The following is a 22,288-nucleotide window of genomic DNA, read 5'->3' as shown; positions in this document are numbered from 1 at the left end:
CAGGCTGTGTTGATTTTGTACGTTGGCCCATTTTCTCCATTTTTGGCCCGTTTCTCGTTCTTTTCACTCTCTATGCTCACTTAAGTATAAAACATTAAATTAAGGCATTAGGAGCATCGGGTTCACCAATTTTAAGGAAAAATCATCCATAAAATGTGCTAAGCATGGGATAAAAATATGTATGAATTATGGTTTATCAAATACCCCCACACTTAAGCATTTGTTTATCCTCAAGCAAAATCCTCAACTCATAATCAAAATAAATTCTTCTCAACTTATAATTTCTATCGATAATATCTCAAAATAATCCATAGGTAATCATACATTGAAAATTCAACTGAAAGAACATCAAAGTTTCAAACATTCCAAGTTGAGCATTTTATCATGAAAATATAGGTGTCTCCCCTCATTTAAGTAATTACCTTTGATTCAAAATATCACAGAGTTTCACATCCTCACTAAGGATTCACTCAAATCACTCGAGGTGTTTAAGGACAATAAATGAAGCACTCAATAGTCAATAATGAAGAGTCATTACCATAGGCTTACATGAAAATCAAATCTCCACCACTATAATTTGAGATGAAACATCAATCAAAAGGTCTTTAGAGGGTTGTAACGTGGCTTTGGTTAAAGGATGTGGTCACAAGCTGAAAGAAAAGGTTAGAATCGAGATTGAATTGAAAAATTGCCTAACTAGAAAAATGATTAGTCATCAATTGCGTACAACAGAGCTTTTTCTCAGAATATGGAATTTAACTTCTTTAGCTCAAAAGATCACTACTACTAATATGTATACTTTTTTTTAAGAATAAGTCAAATTAAAAAAAAGAATAAAACATAGCTAAGTAATTATTCCAACTCAAATCTCGACAAAAATAGGGATCAAATTAATTTAAGGGATTTTAACAATAATGAGTTATGGGTTAATATCGAGGGTAAATCAATGAATGGGTTGTTAGGCTCAAGGGGTTCACTAAGGGTTAATTGTGAAGGTAAGCTTTTATGGAGTGAGTGGGTTTAATCTACGTGCCTTTTATCATTTTGAAATATCAAATCAAATGGTATGATCTTGACATGCATAATCAAGCAAGTTCTAGAATAGCAATTCAATACTGACGCACTCATAATGAAAGTGAGCATGAAAGAAATAATAGATGCTCTAAAGGCTCAAGATCTCACAAAAATTTTGGCTTTTTTATCTTTAAACTTGTGAATTCCAACTCAAGATAATACCTAAAGTTGGGGAAACAACCTAAAAGTTTTTAATTCTTCAAAAATCAACTTATCATGCTTGATTCCCTAATGTCTTAAAGTTTAAACCCTCAATGCATAGATGCCTATGTTGTAATTCAAGATATATCAATAAAAGTCATAAATCAATCAAAATTTATCCTAAACATGATATGAGAGCTTTTCAAGAGAACAAGACAATCATTCAGGGATTTTTCTGATAGTGAAATGAATACCCCCACACTTAAGATGTACATTGCCCTTAATATACAAAGATAGATATGTAGAAAAGATTATAAATATAAGAAAGGGAGAGAAGTGAAACTTCCTGAGTGATGAATGAATTTCCTTGAACTGGAGTTTTGGAGAATAATCGGCGTGAGGGTGGAGGAGGATACTCCGGCGGTGGTAGAGGTTCATTAGTCCATAAGTCCTGAGCCAAAAGAATATTATATCTGGCGGTAGCTATAGTCGTGGTTGAGCAGGACATGGCAGTTGTGGAGAACCTTTCCCAGTGGAGTGTCAAGTTCCTGAGTAATAGTGAGCTTTGAAGCTCTTTTATAACTGTGATAGAATCAGGAACTCTTTTAGGAAATATATAAGGAAGATTAAGTACTCAATATGAATTAGACGAAATTAAAAATTGTAAAAAAACTCAGGATAAAATAGTATTAAAAGGAAATAAAAAAATAATTTCAAAATATAGAGATAAAAATAAAATAAAATAAATAAAAGGTGTTTATATAAAAAATTGGGGCACACGGCCGTGGGGGCACGCCCTTGTGTTCTAAGCTCAGCCCGTGCGTTTCGTAATTTTCAAACTTAGGCGTATTGGTGTACATGGTCATGTTGCACGACCGTGTCGATCTCTGTTCGCTTCTCCTACGCCCGTATATGTAGGTATCACACCCGTGTTATTTTGGCAGGTTCGCCCACGGTTGCTTGGCACGGGCGTGTCGCACGCCCGTGTTAATTTGACAGGTCCAGCCACAGTTTCAAGGCATGGACGTGTCGCACGCCCCTGTTGTTTTGGCAGGTTCGCCCATGGCCATGTCACACGGCCGTGGTGATTTATCGCAGCCCATGCTATGGAAAATCTTTGCCCTGTTTCCATACGGTCCTAAGCACGCCCGTGTTCTTGGTCGTGTGTGCTTTCGAAAGCTTACGTTCCATGAGTCGGTTAGTATGTTAGATGTTAAAACTAAAATTTAAAGAAATTAATATTGTTAGTGCTCGGGTTGCTTCCCGAGAAGCACTTATTTATAGTATAAGCTCGACTTACCTTTCCACTGAATGGTCATGGTGGTTCAAGGAGTTTATACTCCTCATTCCTGCTGTGAATCTCATCAAAATAAGGTTTTAGGCGGGTATTGTTTACCTTAAAAGTGTCGAACTTGGGATGATTTACCTCGGCTGTACCGAATGGGAAAATGCTAAGTACCGTAAGAGGGATTTCTTCATTCGGTTTGGCAGTGATAATGTGAGGATTTGCGGCATCTAATAAAACTTTATCTCCAACCTTAAGTTGATTTGGAAAGGTATTGAACTTATTCTGACGTAGTTTTGGTTTATCGTGTGTTCTCGGTTTATGTGTCCTCCATTCATCTAGCTCATCGATTTGTAGCCTTCGTTCTTCACGAATAGGTCCTCTACTATTGCTTGAAAATGGCTCATATACTTCCTTCAAACTCATTTCCTACAAAGTAGGTTACACCATATTGTCAGTTGTAGTAGAATGGTTTAGACAATCACCTTCAATTTTCGATGTGTTGCCGGAATTACGAGCTTGAAGGGTGATTGTTTCGTCTCCCACACGAAGTGTGAGCTCACCTGTGCCAACATCAATAATCGTTCTAGCAGTTGCTAAAAAGGGCCTTCCTAAAATCAAAAGGGTGTTGCTATCCTCCTGTATGTCTAGAACAACGAAGTCAACGGGAAATATAAATTTATCAATTTTAACTAGGACATATTCAATAATACCCCTAGGAAATCTTATAGTTTTATCTGCTAATTGAATACTCATCCTAGTCTGTTTGGGTTTCACAAGACCTAGTTGTTTAAACATTTTGTAAGGTATGACGTTAATACTAGCCCCTAAATCAGCTAATGCATTATTAACATCTAAACTACCAATTAAGCAAGGAATTGTAAAACTCCCTGGATATTTCAATTTTTTGGGTAGTTTATTCTGTAGAATAGTTAAGCAAACTGCGTTTAGCTTCACATGTGAAGCCTTGTCCAACTTCCGCTTATTCGCTAAAAACTCATTTAAAAATTTCATTGCGTTTGGCATCTGCAATAGAGCTTCAATAAATGGTAAGTTAATATGTAATTTTTTTAAGAGTTTAAGGAATTTACCGAATTGTTCATCTGAATGGTCTTTCCTTGTCGCATTAGGGTATGGCACACGAGGTTTGTATTTTGTACTTACCGGTTTCTGCTCATTGTGGTCTACCTCACCTTTACCTTTACTTATCTCAGTTTCTTGCCTTGGTTCTGGTTCAGGTGTGACTAACGCTTCCTCATCTTGACTAGTAATCGCGTTGAGTTGCTCCCTTGGGTTAGATTCTGTATTGCTTGGCAAGCTACGTTGTGGTCGTTCAGAAATCAATTTGGCAAGCTGTCCAATCTGAGTTTCGAGCCCTTGGATCGATGCTTGTTGATTTCTGAGTGCTGTCTCAGTATTTTGAAAATGAGTTTCTGACACCGAGAAGAATTTGGTTAGCATCTCCTTAGGGTTCAGCTTCTTTTCTTATTGGTAAGGTGGTTTTTGAAAGCTCGGTGGATGCTGTAGCCTTTGATTTCCTTGATCGCCCCACAAGAAATTGGGATGGTTCCTCCAACCTACATTATAAGTGTTACTATATGGGTTATTTTGGGATCTAGAGTTATTGTTACCCATATATTGGACTTGTTCCTCCTCGATGCTAGGGTTGAAGGGTTGATACTCTGTGCATGCTCCTCCTCCATTTGAATCACACCTCATCACTAGATGTACCTGAGTAGACCACACAAACCGTCAATCTTTTTATTTAAGAGTTCTACTTGGTTAGATAGTATATTAACAGCGTCGAGGTTGAAAAAATCGGCTGCTTTCGTCAGCTTTGTTCTCATAACTTGCCACTGATAGTTATTCAGTGACATATCCTCAATAAATTCGTAAGCCGCCTTAGGTGTTTTATTATTGATAGTTCCTCTAGAGGATGCATCAATCATCTGTCGAGTCGAAGAATTCAGGCCATTATGAAACGTTTGAACCTATAGCCAAAGTAGTAACCCATGATGAGGGTATCTTCTTAAAAGGTCCTTTATCTCTCCCATGCATCGTAGAGTGTTTCTAAATCCATCTGCACAAAAGAAGAGATATCATTACGTAATTTGGCTATTTTAGCCGGTAGAAAATATTTTAATAAAAATTTTCGGTCATTTGTTCCCAAGTAGTGATTGACCCTCGTGGTAACAAGTTTAACCATTGTTTAGCCTTATTCCTTAACGAAAAGGGAAACAACCGAAGATGTATGGCATCATCAGAAATGCCATTGACTTTAAATGTATCGCAAAATTCTAGGAAATTTTCCAAGTGAGCATTGGGATCCTCGTCTTGCAAACAATCAAACTGAACAAACTGTTGTATCATTTTAATTGTGTTAGGTTTTAGTTCAAAATTGTTTGCAACAATAGCAGGTCTAACTATACTTGACTCAGTTCCTATTAAATTAGGTTTAGCATAATCATACATAGTGCGCGGAGCAGGATTTTGATTAACAGCAATTGTAGGAGGTAGCGGATTTTCTTGGTTTTCAGCCATCTCCTCGGTCGTGGTTTGAATATCGTCCTCTTGCTCATTCTCTGTGTATCTTAAGCTTCACCTTATTTCTCTTTAGTTTCTGTGAACTGTGCAATCGATCTCACTGTAAAAAAGTAATGGTCCTGACGGGTTTCTTCTAGTCATAAACTATAAAAAAAATGCAGAAGAAAATAAATGAAGAATTAGAAAAGAAAAGAAAATTTTAAATTGCAATAAAATTAAAATGGCTAAAGTAATAAAAATCGAGTGTTCCTAATATCTTAGTTCCCCGGCAACAGCGCCAAAAACTTGATACGTGATATTTGTGACAGATTTTAAATATTTATAATGAATCGTTCTTGAAACTAACTATTATCACGATGAAGGTAAGTGTACCTATCGAACAGTAGTATAGCTTTAGCAAGACTGGATTGTCGAACCCAAAGGAACTAAAAGTACTAGTAATGACTGTATTTTTATTATCTAGCCTAAGAATAATGGGGGTTTTTTTTAACTAACTAATTAACTAAACTAAGAATTCACAAAAAATAGAATTTGGGAATTACTTTTGGAAAAATGATTGAATTAAGACAATACCTAAGGAAAAATCCACCTAAACTTCACTTGTTATTTGACTCTGAATCGGACGATTTATTCATTTGACTTGACCCGTAGAAATCCCTAAGTTATATTATTATCCCTCTCGAGACTAACAACATCTAACCCTAGGTTGAATAATTGAAATCTCTTTCTAATTAACTCCCTAGGGTTGCATTAACTCGATCTATGGATCCCCTTATTAGGTTTCACCCTAATCTGGCAAAATCTTGTCACCCTATCTCTAGGTGCGCAACCAACTCCGCTTAATTACGACAAATGTACTCTTAGACAGGGTCTATTCCTCCTCTGAATAAGAGCTTAACTTGAATCAATATCCTGGAATACCAAAAAAAGAATTAAGAACACATAATTAAGAACAAGTCAAATATTTATCATACAATTCAGATAATAATAACAAGATCTGTCTTAGGTTTCATTCCCCTTAGGTATTTAGAGGTTTTAGTTCATAACTAAAAAGGTAAGCATCTTAGAAGAATAATGAATACAAAACATAAAGAAAAACTCAAAACTTCTGAAGGGAAATTAAGGGGAGATCTTCAGTCTTGATGATGAATCCAGCTTCTGAGATGAATCAATCAGCTTTCCTTGAGAAGTTCCCTATTTCCTCCTCCGTGTGTGTCATTTTCCTCCTCCTCTAGGGTGTATTTATAGGCTTTAGAATGCCTAAGATCCCTCAAAATTGGCCTTTTCCGAATTGGACTAAACTTGGGCTCGGCAGGAATACGCCTGTGTGCGATTGCTTAAGGCCGTGGTCAAGCTTGTTAAATAGGCATGGGCGTGTGGTCCACCCGTGTGAGTCGTGCTTTGATTATGCCAAATTGACACGGCTGTGTGGTCTGCCCGTGTGAGGAGGTCCAAGATGTGTTGATTTCGTACGTTGGCCCATTTTCTCCGTTTTTGGCTCGTTTCTCATTCTTTTCACTCTCCTATGCTCACGTAAGTATAAAACATGAAATTAAGGCATTAGGAGCATCGAATTTACCGATTTTAAGGAAAAATCATCCATAAAATGTGCTAAGCATGGGATAAAAAATATGTATGAGAAGCACCATTGTTTACCATTAACATCTTCATTAAATAGCAAATCAATATGGGATGCTGGAAAAATCTTTAAAGATTCGGAACAATCTACTTTCGAACCAGTGGAAAACTCTCTCTAAAACCACTAGAATCAACATCTATTCCATTAGTAAAACCCAACTTCCTTCGTATTCTTTTTCATGCATGAAACATGTAATTTCGTCTGAAAAAAGAAAATTACACACGGATGTGATCCCTTAAAAAATGTTGAAGTCGTTGAACGAACTATGGGTTCATTAACCTAAAAACGTTCCAACAAAGTAGCTTCATTGGGTCTGGCCCACCTATCCTTCAAGCCCATCCGATAACACTTTTGCGGGGACTTACAATTGTCCACCACATACTTCAATTGAATATAAAACCGCAAAAATGTTAGTGTCCACCAAAACTCCTTTAGGCCATTCTTTTCTTGTCTACTCTACAAATTGGGATATCTTGTTCAATTCAGCCCTTCCCCCGAGAGTGTTGGAAAAAATCCAGTTTAAAAATGGTTTTTTTGTCACAACAAAAAATTAAATTTAAAAAAAAGCTAGTTTGTGATTTTTATAGCAATAAACTTTTCTCGAAAAGCACCTATGATTTGTGCGAGACGGATCCTAGACATTATCGACTTTCAATCGAATAAGCTTTACCACTATTCTTGTACCGCGAATCACTTCAAGTTTGGGCTCAAACTATAACACCCTTTGCCCAATCCGATCATCGGACCTGAGCTACAAGATGCTACAACAATTAATAGAACAAATCACATATATTTTTTTACTTTAAAATTCAATAAATTAACAAAAAAATTAGTAATCCATGTTTAGCATGATTACAAACAATTTCAAGTATTAATCAAGCTTATGAAAACTCTTACGTTAACTAGAGTGCAAATAATGACTAAATTACAAATTTTTAAATAACTAGGAAAAAATCATAAGATAGGGTCACACGATTGTGTAACACTACAACTGTGTAGGCTTGAGCCACACGACCATGTAACTCACTGAGCATGTATGAACATAAATGGAAAAATTTACAAACAATCACACAGCCCATCCAATCACTCTGCCGTGTGGCTAGGTCGTGTAAGAGATTGAGATCGTGTTTAACCAAAACCTCCCAATTCAACAGGATCACATAGCCATGTCACATGCTCGTGTGTGACACACGACCGTGTGTTAGCCTGTGTGTGTCAATAAGTACCTTAACATGCAAGATACAAAACAAAATTTTCACATTTGCCATAAGTATACACTTAACCAATATTTAAACCTATTCAAAATGCACCAAAAGCATACAAAAACAAATCATTTCCCTAATTCTAACCAATATGCCTCAAGGCACCATCACAAACATGAATCAAAACCAAAGTTCAATTCTTTTCATACCAAAATAGAAAGTGACCATACATATACCCGATACACAAACAAAATACAACTTTCAATCACTTAACATTAACCAATAATAAAGTACATTCCCATTTCATGCCAAATTAGAACATAAATATGTACAAACAAAATGCTCAATTTCTTTCACTTATCATTAATCATATTACCAATATAACCATCTATAAGTTTAACACCAGAAACCATAACATCTAACTCAAAAATCAATCTATTATGTCATATACTCCAAAAAAGTCTCACTTATTCAAACATTCCATAACATAATTGAACTTACCAAATACTTAAATTATTCCATCACATACCAACCTTAAAAACCACATATAAGGCTACTATTTCAAGCTGCGATCAAACACATCAACATGGCAACAAGCACATATACTTTATTTATCACAAATCACATTTTACTTTTACAAAGCACTTATATACAATCTAACTCCTATTACATGCCACATAACTAAAATGAACGTTTAAAAGTCTACCAAAATAAAGGCTGGATAGTGTGTTCTTCAAGAGGATTTGGTCGCTGAGTTCTGCAAAATGATAACTACAGAAAACAAAATAGAGTAAAAGTTTATAGGTTCAAAACATATAACTTACCTTAATTTCCACAATTATAAATTAGCACAGTTAACTAAATAATTTTCCTTATTACCACAATTCATACCATTAGGTGAGTTCATCGTATACATAATTAATAAAAGATTTCATTCGATATGATTCAATCTCAATTGAAGCCATATCATCAAACCATTTCTCAAATGCACTTTTATGTCATAAAACTATACTTTATATCATCATAACACTTTTACCATTCATCATTATTCAATAACCATATCAGTTTAGCCTGATGAATTATAATATACATATACGCGGTTATCCACCCAAAACACGCTTGATTGCTCAAACGAGCTTTACCATAAAAAATACACCTAGGCACTAAGTGCCAAGCCCGTAGGCTACACATCCTCCCCTAGAAACATGCTTGAATGACTGTGGAAATAACTCGGTAATCCGTAACAAATGATAGATTCTGGTACAATCAATAAATATATATCATACTTCCACATCTCAACTCATATAAAACTCGTACATTGCGCAAATAAACTGTAATGACCCGATAGTCACGAGTGTCGAAAAGTACATTTTCGAGACTCGTTACTGTTAATTGGACTCATAAATTAATAAATATTTACGAAGTTAGTTGTGTAGTTAATTAGGTTTTGGTTAGGTGAATTTGCATGAATTAAGAGTAGTTAGGTACAAGGACTAAATTGCATAAAGGGTCAAAGTTGAATTATAGATTAAAGAAAAAATTAAAAGGACTAAAGAAGTAATTTTGCCATAGTTTATAAATGAGGCTGCATAAGGATGAAATTATTATAAAATTTTAAGTTAAAATATATATTATAATATGTTACTTAATATTTAAGTACATATATTATAAAATTATAATAAAACAAAATAAGAAAAAGAGAAAGAAAGAAGCTAAAACGAAATAGAAAGGAAAGAAAAGAAAAAGGGAAAGAAAGAAAAGAGAAAGACAAGGCTAGTGTTTCAAAGTTCCAAGTTCAATTGGTTAGTCAATTTATTCATTTTTCTTGTAATTTTTATGTTTTTGGAATCTTGGTGTTAAATACTACCAGACCCATGTAAAAATTTTAGAAATTATTGAGTTTTTAAGTGTTGTCAATGTTTAATAATTTTAGTATTAGGGATTAAATTGATAGATTTAAAAGTTAGAAATGAAAAAAGATTGAATTGTAGAATAAATTGTAAATTTTGAGTAATAGGGATTAAATTGTGAAAATTTCAAAATTTAGGGATTTAAGTGAAAATATGGAGTTAAATTTAGTTTAAAGTGAAATTTGTATGAAAATATAGGATTAATTGTAAAGAAATAAAGTTAGTCTCAGTTTAAGGACTAAATTAAAAATTAGGTAAATATTGAGAAAAAATTGAAATATGCAATATGAAATTGAATTGTGTTGTATTGATGAATTTTAATTCTTTTAATTCCATAGCTAAAGTCGTATCAGAATCCTCGACTAAAAAGAGGAAAGATAAAGTCGAGGGGGAATAACTCAGAATTCCTGTTTTGTATTTCTATAATCTGAACTTAGTTGTTAATTTATTATAATTCAATTTAATGCACAAGGTAAGTGTTGATGTGAGTATTTGGCACTTTGATATTGAATTGAATTAAAGTTGATTGAATGGATTGAAGTGATATATTATGAATGTATTAATTATTTCAATTGAAAGAATGGATTGTAGTGATATATTATGAATGTATTGATTATTTCAATTGAAATGAATATATATATATGAGTAAATGTGCTAAAGTGAAATTTGGATATTTGTTGTATTTGGAAAGTGAATTGAAATCCTATTAACTGAATCGGGCTGAGTCGGATATAGATGGCATGCCATAGGAGTGGAAGAGTTCAGGGATTTCTTCGACTTCGAGTCGATGAGGCACTGGGTGCCAATTTACTTTGGTTTAACCGATGAGACATTGGGTGTCAATTTACTACTTCGGATTTATTCGATGAGACACTGGTTGTCAATTTACTACTTCAAATTATCCGATGAGGCATTGGGTTCCAAACTGATGTTTTGGTTGGATCCGTGTATCCGTATGAGTCTGAGTCCGAGTCCGAGTCCGAGTTGTGTTAATAAGAATAAACATATAATTAAAGTTTTATAATTGATATTGAAATGACATGGTATGAGAAATGAAATTGAAATAGTGAACTAAAAATAGAATGCGAAATATGTTGTAAATACATGGAATACATGAGTTATATACTCATGAACTAAATGTGGAATGGATAGTGCCATTGTTCAAATAATATGTGGAACAAATTATGGAAAACTATTATATGATAAGTGATGAAAATTGATTAAGGTATATAATGATGTATTCATGAGTTGAGTATTGTATGGCTAATGCCATGTATGAATAAATGTGGTTTTAAATATTCAATTGTGCCTATAATTAATATATGCGTATTATATTATTTTATCTTTAAATATTCAGATTATAGAAATACCACTAAGTTTTAATCAGCGTACAGTTTTGTTTTTCATGCGCAGGTTAGGTACTTGACTTTTTTATCGCCGATTCAACATCCAACAACGATCCCGAACTTAAATGTGGTGATGTTTATCTTTTGTGTCAGCATGTACCTAGGGTGTCTAAATGTTTGTTATTTTGTGGATGAAATGTATATGAGGTTATAAGTATAATGTTGGCTTAGTATATATATATCATGTGCTTGTGTTTGAAGCCATAGTATAGTATGGTAAATGGAATAAAAGCTTGATTTGTGCTTGTGAATTTAAGTTAATGTTTTAAGTATATATATGAGATAGGCCAAACTGATGAATTGTGGCATGTTTATAATTTGAATTTGAATGATGTTTTAATAATATAAATTGATGATATAAATATGGCACCAATGAGGGTACATTGGTTAGGCACCTAGGATGATTTTTTGACATGAATATTATATGATACGAAATATTTGAAATTTTTGCCTATTTGAATGGTAAACTCTGGTAATGCTCTGTAACTCTATTCCGACGAGGGATACGGGTTAGGGGTGGTACATAAACATATTGACATGCAAATTGTATCCTATCTCATGTTCATCTGGGCTCAATACAGGTAACAATATATCACTGTTCAATTCAATCATTTTTCTCACATTTGTATCAATTTGCCACATTTAAGTATAGATTCAAACGTTCCTAAAATACACAATTCAACATACACATTACAAAAATACATAGAACTATACCGTATGAACTTACCAGGACAAACAACAAAAGCAGAAACGTTAAGGATTAATATGTAATTTTCCCTTTTCCTCGATTATCTATCAGTTCTTGATCTACACAGTAATTTATTTCCAATTACTAGTTCCATACACTTTAAATCATCTCATTTATGTCTATGATATCTTTTATCCATTTCTCACAATTTCCCTAAAATTTTTCTTTTATTCAATTTAGTCCCTAAAATCGAAACAAGCATATTTTTCACATGTAAACCCCAAAATTTTAATCTGACTTTAAATTCATCCTTATACAGCCCTCGAACATCTATATTTATAAGAATTTCATTCCAATTTCAACATATTTTTATTTTAGTCCCTAAACTCAAAACTAACAAACATTATTTTACAAAATAGTCCTATATCATAATAAAACTTCAAACTCAACCATTTAACATCAAAAACCTCAAAAATTAACAATAATAAATTTTTAAAACTATGACAGTTTTATAATTTAGTATTCAAGCTAACTAGATTAAGTTATAACAATATCAAAATATAAAATTTACGAAAAACCAACCTCAATTACACAACATGCAAGGGCCAAAAGCTCGAAAGAAATTTGTATCTTTCTATTTTCTCTTCAATGGATTCAAACGGTTAAAGATTAGAATGAAGACAACATTGTCTTTCCACTCATTATGTTATCTTTTTAATTAAACAATAACCTTTTGTTATTTTAACTTAATAATTAATAAAGATCAAACTAAAAACACATCCTTAACCGTCCATGCCTTATAAAATGGTTAATTTGCCACTTATAACCTTAATATTTTACTATTTAACCTTTTAAACTAAAAAAAATTAATATTGATTAACTTTTGTAGTTTTTACGATTTAGTCATTATATCTTAATTAGCCATTTAATCACTAAAATTTTTAGGCCAAAATTTAATTCACCTATATAAAAGCTCTCTAAATATTTAATGGAAATATTTACAAACTTGATTTACAAAAATGAGGTCTCAATAACTCATATTCCAAAACCACTAACTTAAGAACCAAACCAATTGTATTTTAATTAACCATCCAATTAACAAAATTTATAAAATTAAAATTCACTATAATATTATATTTGATTCGTAAATATTAAATAATAATATTGACAGACTCACTCATCGGGATTGCGGTCCCAAAACCACTGTTTTTGACACCACTGTTACACAAACAATCATGAATCAAACACAGAACCAGAAACAATTTCTTACTTTCAATAGTAAGGAATGCTCTCTCAATAGAAACTGATAGAATTTTTATTCCTAGATAATAGAATTTATACTTAGAAAATAAATTTATCACTATTTTCAAGAATAATAATATCTCAAAGTTATGTATCTTTAGCTCTACTAGTGCCATCTATTTATAGGGAGAGATAAAAGAATTTTGGTTGAATTAGTAGGACACAAATAATATTTATTTCATAGAAAAAACTAGTCCCTTAGTTTAACTAGGGGGTTTTAGGGTTTTTCTGTATTAAGTTTAATTATATGTGCTTCCTAGACTTTTAATCCAGCACTTTTTAATTTAATTCAACTCAATACATATTTTTTTATTTCCCAAAATAAATATTATTTATTGAATTAACTTAATCAGATAAATTAATTTTCCAATTAAATATTTTTTCTCAACATAATTCTAATTCTGTTAAAGTCATGACAACTTTACCATTAAAGTATCTATGAGAAAATATATTTAATTTCTATATTCAATATATTCACAATGACTAATTAATTTAATTTAATTTTCAAACTTCAATTATTTGATTAAATAATAATTTGATAAATTCAAATTAATTCTCAAGTCATTTCTGTACTTAGTGAGAAAACACATTCATTTCCAAATGTAACCCACTTCTTTAACTCTATAATTTTTCATCAATTGTTGTTTATTTGATTCTTTATGCAATTCATTTTTGGTTTCAATGAGCTAACAAATGGATCGACTGAACATATATAATTAGGGTTGAAATGATTTATAATTAAGTCTCATCTTTTCACCTATTAATTATAAACTTATTTAGTCATGAAATAAATTATAATTAAGTTAATTCATCTGTTTCAGTGGGTAAGTGTTATGTTTGCGTGTGAGAGGTTTTGGGTTTGAATAATGTTTCTTGAATTTTTTGTTATTTTAGCCCCAATTCTTATTTTGCGTATCTGACTTAAATTCAATTCTCGCTCAAGTTTTGATAAGAATGAGTTTGCTGATTCAGTGATAAGGTTTCAACTTATCCTTTGGTCTTGTGTTCAAATCTTTGTGCATGCAAGTGGGATTATTTTTGCTAATTTTTCTTGTGTGTCGTCCATCTTGTGGAAGTTGGGTTTAATTGAACTCTAAAAAATCTGTTAGATGAGGATTAGATTAGTAGTGTTAATAGTTAGTTTGGAGGTGTTTTTACTTTATTTTAAAAAATTAAAAAGATTTCCCCAAAATTGCTTCCCCATTATTCACGTATTCCGCGTTTCTTTCCTCTCATTTGTTTGTTTCATGTTGGTTTCCAGTAAAGAAAGAGAATTTCTCAAACTTTCTTCTTTGTTCATATTTTGTCTCCAAATTTTTGTTGCTTTCTTGTTTATTGATATTTGTGTCGTTCAATTTGTTTTTGATTAAATAGATTGCAACTCGATTCTTGTGTAAATATCGTTTAATTGTTTTTTATTTAAGCTTTTGGGGATTTCTATTACCCTTTTATGTACAGTGGGGGATTTATGTGTAATAGTGTTTCGTATATTTAATTATGTGGGTTTTGTTTTAGCTGGAAATCACAATGTGATTAACCTTTTAGTGAATTAAGATTTTGAGAGTGCTGATTTCGTCATTAGGTAAGTGTTTTAATGCGAAATTGGGGTTGTTGTGGCTATTTGAATTGATCATAGTTTTGTTTAGTTAGTATTTTAGTAAAATCGAAAACCATATCCACTTAATTGATTCACTATCATCAGCTAAACTTGCTAAGTGTATGATGTTTTTAGGTACTGGAATACTAGATTTTGGATCTACGACAGAATTTGAAAAGGTGTACGAAAACTCGAGAAATTAGTGAACGATTGAAAGTCAAAATTGAGGCTGTCGACGCTACATGGTCTTGTGCCAGGCCATGTGAGCCAAACGATCTAGGCTATTTGGGTTGTGTGGGCCACATGGGCTGGTCAATTGGGTCGTATATGCCATACGGGCTTATGGACCCATTTTTTGAAAATTTACCCTAAGCTCATTTATGATGTGTGATGTGTAATTAGACCTTTCATAGGGTCTATACTACATAAATATGACTTGAAAACAAGGTATTTGTTAGTGTGCTATTATATGTAATGTGTTTAAGGTATGTAAAATATATATGAATGAACTGTGTTCTAACAAGGCTAATGGCATGTATCCAGTTCGAAATGTTGTGTGTGAGTTTATGATGTCTGAATATGTTAAATTGTAAATATCTGAATTTGATATTTGACCATGCATGTGACGTTGTGGCTTTTCTGGTTTAGGTGATTCATAATATGATATATCTATTTGCAAAGCATGAAAGCCTGTGCTCACTAGATTTTGTTAATAATATGGATGCATGTTCAACATGCTTATCATTTTGATTTTGTATATGCATGCCATGTCACATTGCATAGGGTTGGGTTAATATGGTAAAGAGGAAGTTATGGTAGTTTAATGATCTGTATTTTCTAGTGGTGTGCACATATTTTTTAATGATCTATATTTTCTAGTGGTTTGCACACATTTCTATCTATCGGCTGGGCTACAATTATGGTGGCTCGACTACCCATATCTGTTTTGGCAGCTTTGCTGCGATATTATGGTTTGACAACATATATTTGGCTTGATAGTTTAATTGCAACTTTGGTGGCAATGTATGCAACACCCCAAATTTCTTATGTCTGCTTCTATAAAATTTTGACACAACTGTGTATATGCTTCAGTGGTTAGGTCCCAAGTTCAAGCCCTACCTTTAGCAATTTTTTTTATTTTTGGAATTAAGCCCTATCTTTGTTCAGTGGGCTTATATTTATTTGTCTGTAATTTCATCTCAGAATGGGTCTGCTGGTCTAGCGGTTGAGTGAGTGTCAAGGTGATAGAGGTATTGTGTTCGAATCCTTACACAAGCATGGGTATTTATTTTTGCTCGATTCTACGCAAGTGTTTTGTGCAGTTGGAATTTTGAGTAGTGGGATAGTGGGGGGTGATTTGAGGGATGTGAGAATTAATCATTGATTTATCTTTATTTTTATTTTTTAATTCTTTTTTTCCAAAATTTTCCTCTCACCTCCAAAATTCTCAAGAATCTGACGTGAACTTTTTTGTTCCTATTCTCTATCATCTCCACCCTCTCTTTCTTGTCACTGATTTTGTTTTCTTCTTTCTACCTTCTATTGATTTTTCATGCCTCGTTATTCCAGCATTTTTGGTGTGTTATGGGTAAGTATGGTAAGTGCGATTCTTGCTTTGGTTAATAACCTGGATTGATGGAGTTTATTTTTTGTTTAGGAGAAGTTCAAGGGGCTGGAGGTTTCCAATTGACGCCTTAATTTTTCGTAAGCATCGTTGTTTGTTCTAAGGTAAAGGATTTTGGTAAATTAAAGGAGTGTCTTTTGCAAGATAGTTCAGTTTAATATGATTTTAAAAGATTAATTCGGGGTTTAATTGGTTAATTTTAGGTTTTGGTGATCTCGGGAGTGCTTTCACATCGAACCGATACCAGGTGTGTACAAAAATTAAGGTTTTGACAAAAGTGAAAAATGGCCACTGTCAAAACCACAAGGGCGTGTGGCTGCCCGTGTGGTAAACCGTGTGTGAGGACATGGCCATTGTGGTCGATGAAGACATGGTCGTGCGCAAGACACGACCGTGTGGTTACTCAAGTGTAGCCGTGTGGGCCACATGGGCTAAGCCAAGTTGGGCATGTGGGCCATACGGGCGTGTGGGCCTATACGGGCATGTCACACGAGCGTCTGGATTTGGACCAAGCTGTGTGGGCCACACGGGTATGGCCAATTTGGACGTGTGAGCCCATATGGGCATGTAGGCCCATTATACTGAAATTTTTCGTAGGGTTGCATGGGTCATCCTAATCAATTGTGCGCCTATCGTGGGGTCGTAAGGGATAACTGGACCCTAAAACTATGTAATCTATTAGACCAATATACGATTCTTAGCATGTCTGTCTTATGTATATTTGTTATCTATTTAAGTAAGCATGTCAAGCGTGTTTTATCCATTAATTTTGTATGTATGCTCTGTATCTATTTCTATTTTGGAGTGGGATCTGTTATGAGGTGGAAGTATTTTGATCAGCGTTAAACGTTTATATTTTTGTAGCTTGGTTGCACATTATATCTGATATGTGTCTTAATGACACGACGCGGTGTGTAGGGCTGGGTGGGTGTTTTTAAACGCACATGGTGTGATGGGATGGTTAGAGATGGTGTGTAGAGGATGAGGGTAGGATTTTGCATATCTGTATTTGCATCTGTATTTGATTCTATTACTATATCTGAAAAGGGACATGAATCCGTTCTGTATCTGTTTTTGAGTTTGTGTTTGGTGTTATATGCTTGCATGCTTAATTTTGTTGGGTTATACACTGAGTTTACGTAAACTCACCTTTGTTTGTCTGTTCTATCAAGTAATCCACAATCTTAGGCGGGTCGGTACGACAAGGACTCAACGATGACCACTCTTCAGTAAAACTGTTTGGACTTGTTGATTTTTGGTTTATTTATTATTTAGGGTTTTTCCTAAGAGTTAGTAAATTTTGGGACTCTCTGGACTCTAAGGTTTTAACTGCAGGTTTTGATTTATTAACGATTTGCATGCTGTGATAAATTGTTTTTAAAATTGATGGTTTCTACTTGAACAAAATTTTTCCTAAAAACACAAGACGGATCCCAAAATCGTATCGATTTGCAAAGCTTCCACTGTAAAACAAGTTTTGACAAATAACCTAATAATCAACGCTTTCGAAAATGGTATAAAGAACATGAGATCAAGGACTGAAATAATTGTATGTAATCAAACCCATTCTCTGTGACATCTCTGGATTCAACCATAACGTCTAGGCTAAGTTTAAGGTGTTACATTTGGTGTTATTAGAGCCAGGTTGCAAAACTCGACTGTAAATTTTGGGTTCCCAAATTATGTTTTAAAAGTCTTGGTTTTTAAATGATTTAAATAATTGAGTAAGAATGTGGCTCACCGAGTCTCCGGCACCGATATTGAAAGTATTTCTAAAGCTTAGATAGTTTATTCTAAAAACACTGTAGATGGTATCTTCTCATACTGTACTGGGATAGCTAGAAAACTGAAAACTTCTAAAAACACTTCTAAATTTCTGATAAATTGTGCATGAAATATCTATTAATAAACAACTGAAACTGATGCATAAAACTTTTAATAGATAAACTTCGAATTACATTATAAGCACTCGTGGAACTCGCAGACATGGTATTCGTGGCCGTAGGGGGCTCGAGTTGAGTCTTGCTCTCTGGGCAGTATGCCACATCTGGATACAAGTGAGATGTCAGTTTCGCCTGCTGTTGGGACTGAGTCTCAGAGTCGTTTGGATAGGGATGACGCACTGTCTCAGGCCATGCTAAGGATTTTGGAGAGGAACACTGGACCCTATTCTAGATTTGGGGGCTGTGGGTCGGTAATTGAACGACTCCGGACTAATTGTGCGAAGCTACTTAGGGGCGTCACTGAAGTCGCCCCTAGTGTGGCTAAGTTTTGGTTGAAGGACAAAGAGAGAATTATGAACGACTTAGACTGCACTCTTGAGTAGAAATTTAAAGGTGAGGTCTCCCTGCTTCACGACGAGGCATACCGGTGGCGATTAACAGTTGAAGAGGGTACTCAGCCTGATCATTTGACTTGGGATTTCTTTAAGACCGTACTTCAGAGTAAGTATGTGGAAGTGAGCTATGTGGTTGCTCGTACGGGTGACTTCATGAATCTCACGCAAGGGGACAGTTCTGTGGCCGAGTATGAGGCTGAATTTTTGAGATTAAGCCGCTACACTCGAGTTATGGTGGTGTTTGAGTATACGAGGTGCGTTCGGTTTGAGGATGGATTGAGGGATAATCTGAGGGTACTGATTGCTTCACAGAGGCAGCGTGAGTTCACGGTTCTTGTTGAGAAGGCGAAGATCGCCGAGGATGTTAAGCGCAAGGAGTGCCATAACAGAAATCGTGAAAGAAGCAAGAATAAAAGGGATGCAGAGCCTTCTAGTTCTGTTTCGAGGCCTAAGAAAAAGGCCAGCTCTGATGGGCCAATTAGAGTGTGGGATCCTGTTGTTCCAGTTGGGTTGCAACTTTGTGGTGATTGTGGTAGGTGCCATCCGAGTGAATGTTGGAGAAAGATTGGGACATGTTTGTGGTGTGGAATTTAGAGCACCGTATTAAAGAATGTCTATAGTAGGTAGATTAGATGCAAGCTCCAGGTTTTGTGCCGCCTCAGAGGGCAATTCAACAGCCACCTAGGGGCCATGGAGTGGCTAGGGGTGGTAATGGTTTGGGTCATGGACAGAGGGTACTGGGTAGAGGTACTGGTCAGACCGAGGTGAGGTAGCCTACACTAGTTTATGCTACACGATGTTAAGAGGATAGAGATGCTCCTGATGTGATTACTGGTACATTTCTTATATTTGATGTAGCTTATACTGCCTTGATAGACATAGGTTCCACACATTTCTATGTAGCTAGCACTATTTCTAAAAACTTGGGGGTTTTTGTGGAGAGCACTTCTAGTGAGGTTATGGTACTGAGTCCATTAGGTAGTCTGTATAGGTTAGTAAACTCTATAGAGAGGTTCTGTTAGAGGTACAAGGGATTTTTTTCTGGCAAATCTGATGGAGCTTCTGTTTGGGGAGTTCGACTTAATTTTAGGCATAGATTGGTTGGTCAAGCACTGAGTTAGTTTAGACTATACGTCTAAGAGGGTCGTTTTGAAGACTGAGGATGATAGGGAAGTGGTAGTAATCGGTGAGCATCGAGATTATCTATCTAATGTGATCTTCACTCTTATGGCTGATAAACTAGTTCGGAAAGGGCATGAGGTGTACTTGGCTTACGTAAGTGTTTCTGATTCTGAGGATTCTTCTGTTGGGAATATTAGAACAGTAAAATATTTTTCAGATATCTTTCTTGAGGAGTTACTGGGTTTACCTCCTAGTCGAGAGGTTGATTTTAGGATTGAGCTTCTTTCGAGTACGACTTTGATGTCTATTGCTTCTTACTGTATGGCACCAAAAGAGCTTACAGAGCTTAATGCTTAACTACAAAGCTTCTGAACCGTGGTTTCATCCGTCCGAGTGTGTCTCCGTGGGGAGCACCAGTTTTGTTTGTTAAAAAAAAGGATGGGACCGTGAGGATGTGTATTGATTATCGGTAGTTAAATAAGTTGACCGTGAAGAATAAGTATCTACTTCCAAAGATCTACGACTTGTTTGATTAATTATGAGAGGCTTTAGTGTTCTCTAATATTGACCTTCGATCAGGGTATCATCAATTGAGGGTTAAGGAAGCTAATATCTATAAGACCACATTTAGGACTCGATATGGACATTACGAGTTCCTAGTTATGCCTTTTGGTCTGACGAATGCTCCGGTCGCTTTCATAGATCTGATGAACCAGGTGTTTCAGCCTTATCTAGATCAGTTTGTTGTGATCTTCATTGACGACATTCTAGTTTACTCTAAGACTGAGGATGAGTATCATGAACATCTTAGATTTGTACTTCAGATTCTCTGGGAAAAGCAGCTCTATGCTAAGTGGAGTAAGTGAAAGTTCTGGTTGCAAGAGGTAACCATCTTGGGCATGTGGTTTCTGTTGAGGGGATTCGTGTAGATTCGAGGAAGATTGAGGCTGTACTAGATGGGAAACAGCCTAAGAATGTGTCTGAGATCCACAATTTTCTAGGTTTAGCAGAATATTATCAGCGGTTTGTCGAGGGGTTCTCACTGATTGCATCTCATTTGACTAACCTTCTGCATAAGGATGTGCCATTTTTCTAGACTGATGCGCAACAATTGAGCTTTGAAAAGCTCAAGTTTGTTCTGACTCAGGCTCTTGTTCTGATATAGTCTGAATATAGTAAGGAGTTTGTGGTTTATAGTGATACATCGCATGTCGAGTTGGGATGTGTGCTAATGCAAAATGGTAAGGTTGTGGCTTATGAGTCTCAACAGCTTAAGACACACGAGGGAAATTACTCGATGCATGATTTGGAGTTGGTTACGGTAGTCTTTGCATTGAAAATCTAGCGGCACTATCTGTATGGTGAGAGGTGTATCATCTACACTGATCACAAGAGCCTCAAGTATCTTCTTACTCAGAAAGAGTTGAACTTAGGGAGTGCCGTTGGATTGAACTGCTCAAAGATTATGACTGCACTATAGAGTACCATCCTGGTAAGGCTAATGTGGTGGCCGATGCTCTCAGTTGAATAGCGATGTCTGATATGAGGGTGATGTTTGCTCACTTTAGTCTGTTTGATGATGGGAGTCTATTAGTCGAGTTGCAGGTTAAGCTGACTTGGATTGAGCAGATTCGAGATAAAGAGTTAGTAGATTAGACTCTGGGTGTGCGGTTCCGTCAGATTGAGAGTGGTACTACTTTTGATTTTGGGTTAAAGAATAATGGTGTGTTATGTTTTCGTGGATGGATTTATGTGCCGAACGACTCTGGTTTGAGGCAGTCAATTCTGAAGGAGGCACATAGTATCCCTTATGCTATCCATCTTGGTGGTAATAAGATGTATCGCGATCTCCGTGAGTTGTACTGGTGTTTGGGTTTGAAGCGTGAGGTTACAAATTTTGTGGCAATGTCTGAAGTGCTAGCAGGTTAAGACTAATCACCAGTTGCCTTCGGGTTTGTTGCAGCAAGTCAAGATTCCCTTACAGAAGTGGGAATGTGTGACGATAGACTTCATTAGTGGGTTACCCTTGATACCCACTAAGAAGGACTCTGTTTGGGTCATCATGGATTGATTAACCAAGTCTGCTCACTTCATTCTGGTTTGGACAGACTATTCTCTGAAGAAGCTAGTGAAGCTCTACATTTCGAAGATTGTGAGACTGCATAGGGTTTCGATTTTGATCATTTCTGATAGGGATTGTCGCTTCACATCTCGGTTCTGGACAAGGTTACATGAGTAGGTTCGAGATTGGACTTCAGTACTACGTTTCAGCCTCACATCGATGGTCAATCTGAAAGGGTGATTCAGATACTGAAGGATATGCTCTGGAGCTGTGTGATTGACTTTCGAGGTAGTTGAGAGGATTATCTGCCGCTAGCTAAGTTCGCCTACAATAATAGTTTTCAGTCTAGTATTC

General features: G+C 35.2%; 1 non-coding gene across 1 annotated transcript; it reads left to right on the top strand.

The window, feature by feature from the left end:
- The first annotated feature begins 4,507 nt into the window (after positions 1-4,507).
- Positions 4,508-4,613, top strand: LOC121204353 (small nucleolar RNA R71). The gene has a single exon (XR_005899280.1). It is a non-coding gene; the product is annotated as a small nucleolar RNA R71 (small nucleolar RNA).
- The last annotated feature ends 17,675 nt before the right edge of the window (positions 4,614-22,288 follow it).

The sequence above is a fragment of the Gossypium hirsutum genome, chromosome A07, assembly GCF_007990345.1.
Source record: "Gossypium hirsutum isolate 1008001.06 chromosome A07, Gossypium_hirsutum_v2.1, whole genome shotgun sequence".
Taxonomy (NCBI): domain Eukaryota; kingdom Viridiplantae; phylum Streptophyta; class Magnoliopsida; order Malvales; family Malvaceae; genus Gossypium; species Gossypium hirsutum.
This window is presented reverse-complemented; position numbering and strand designations above follow the sequence as displayed.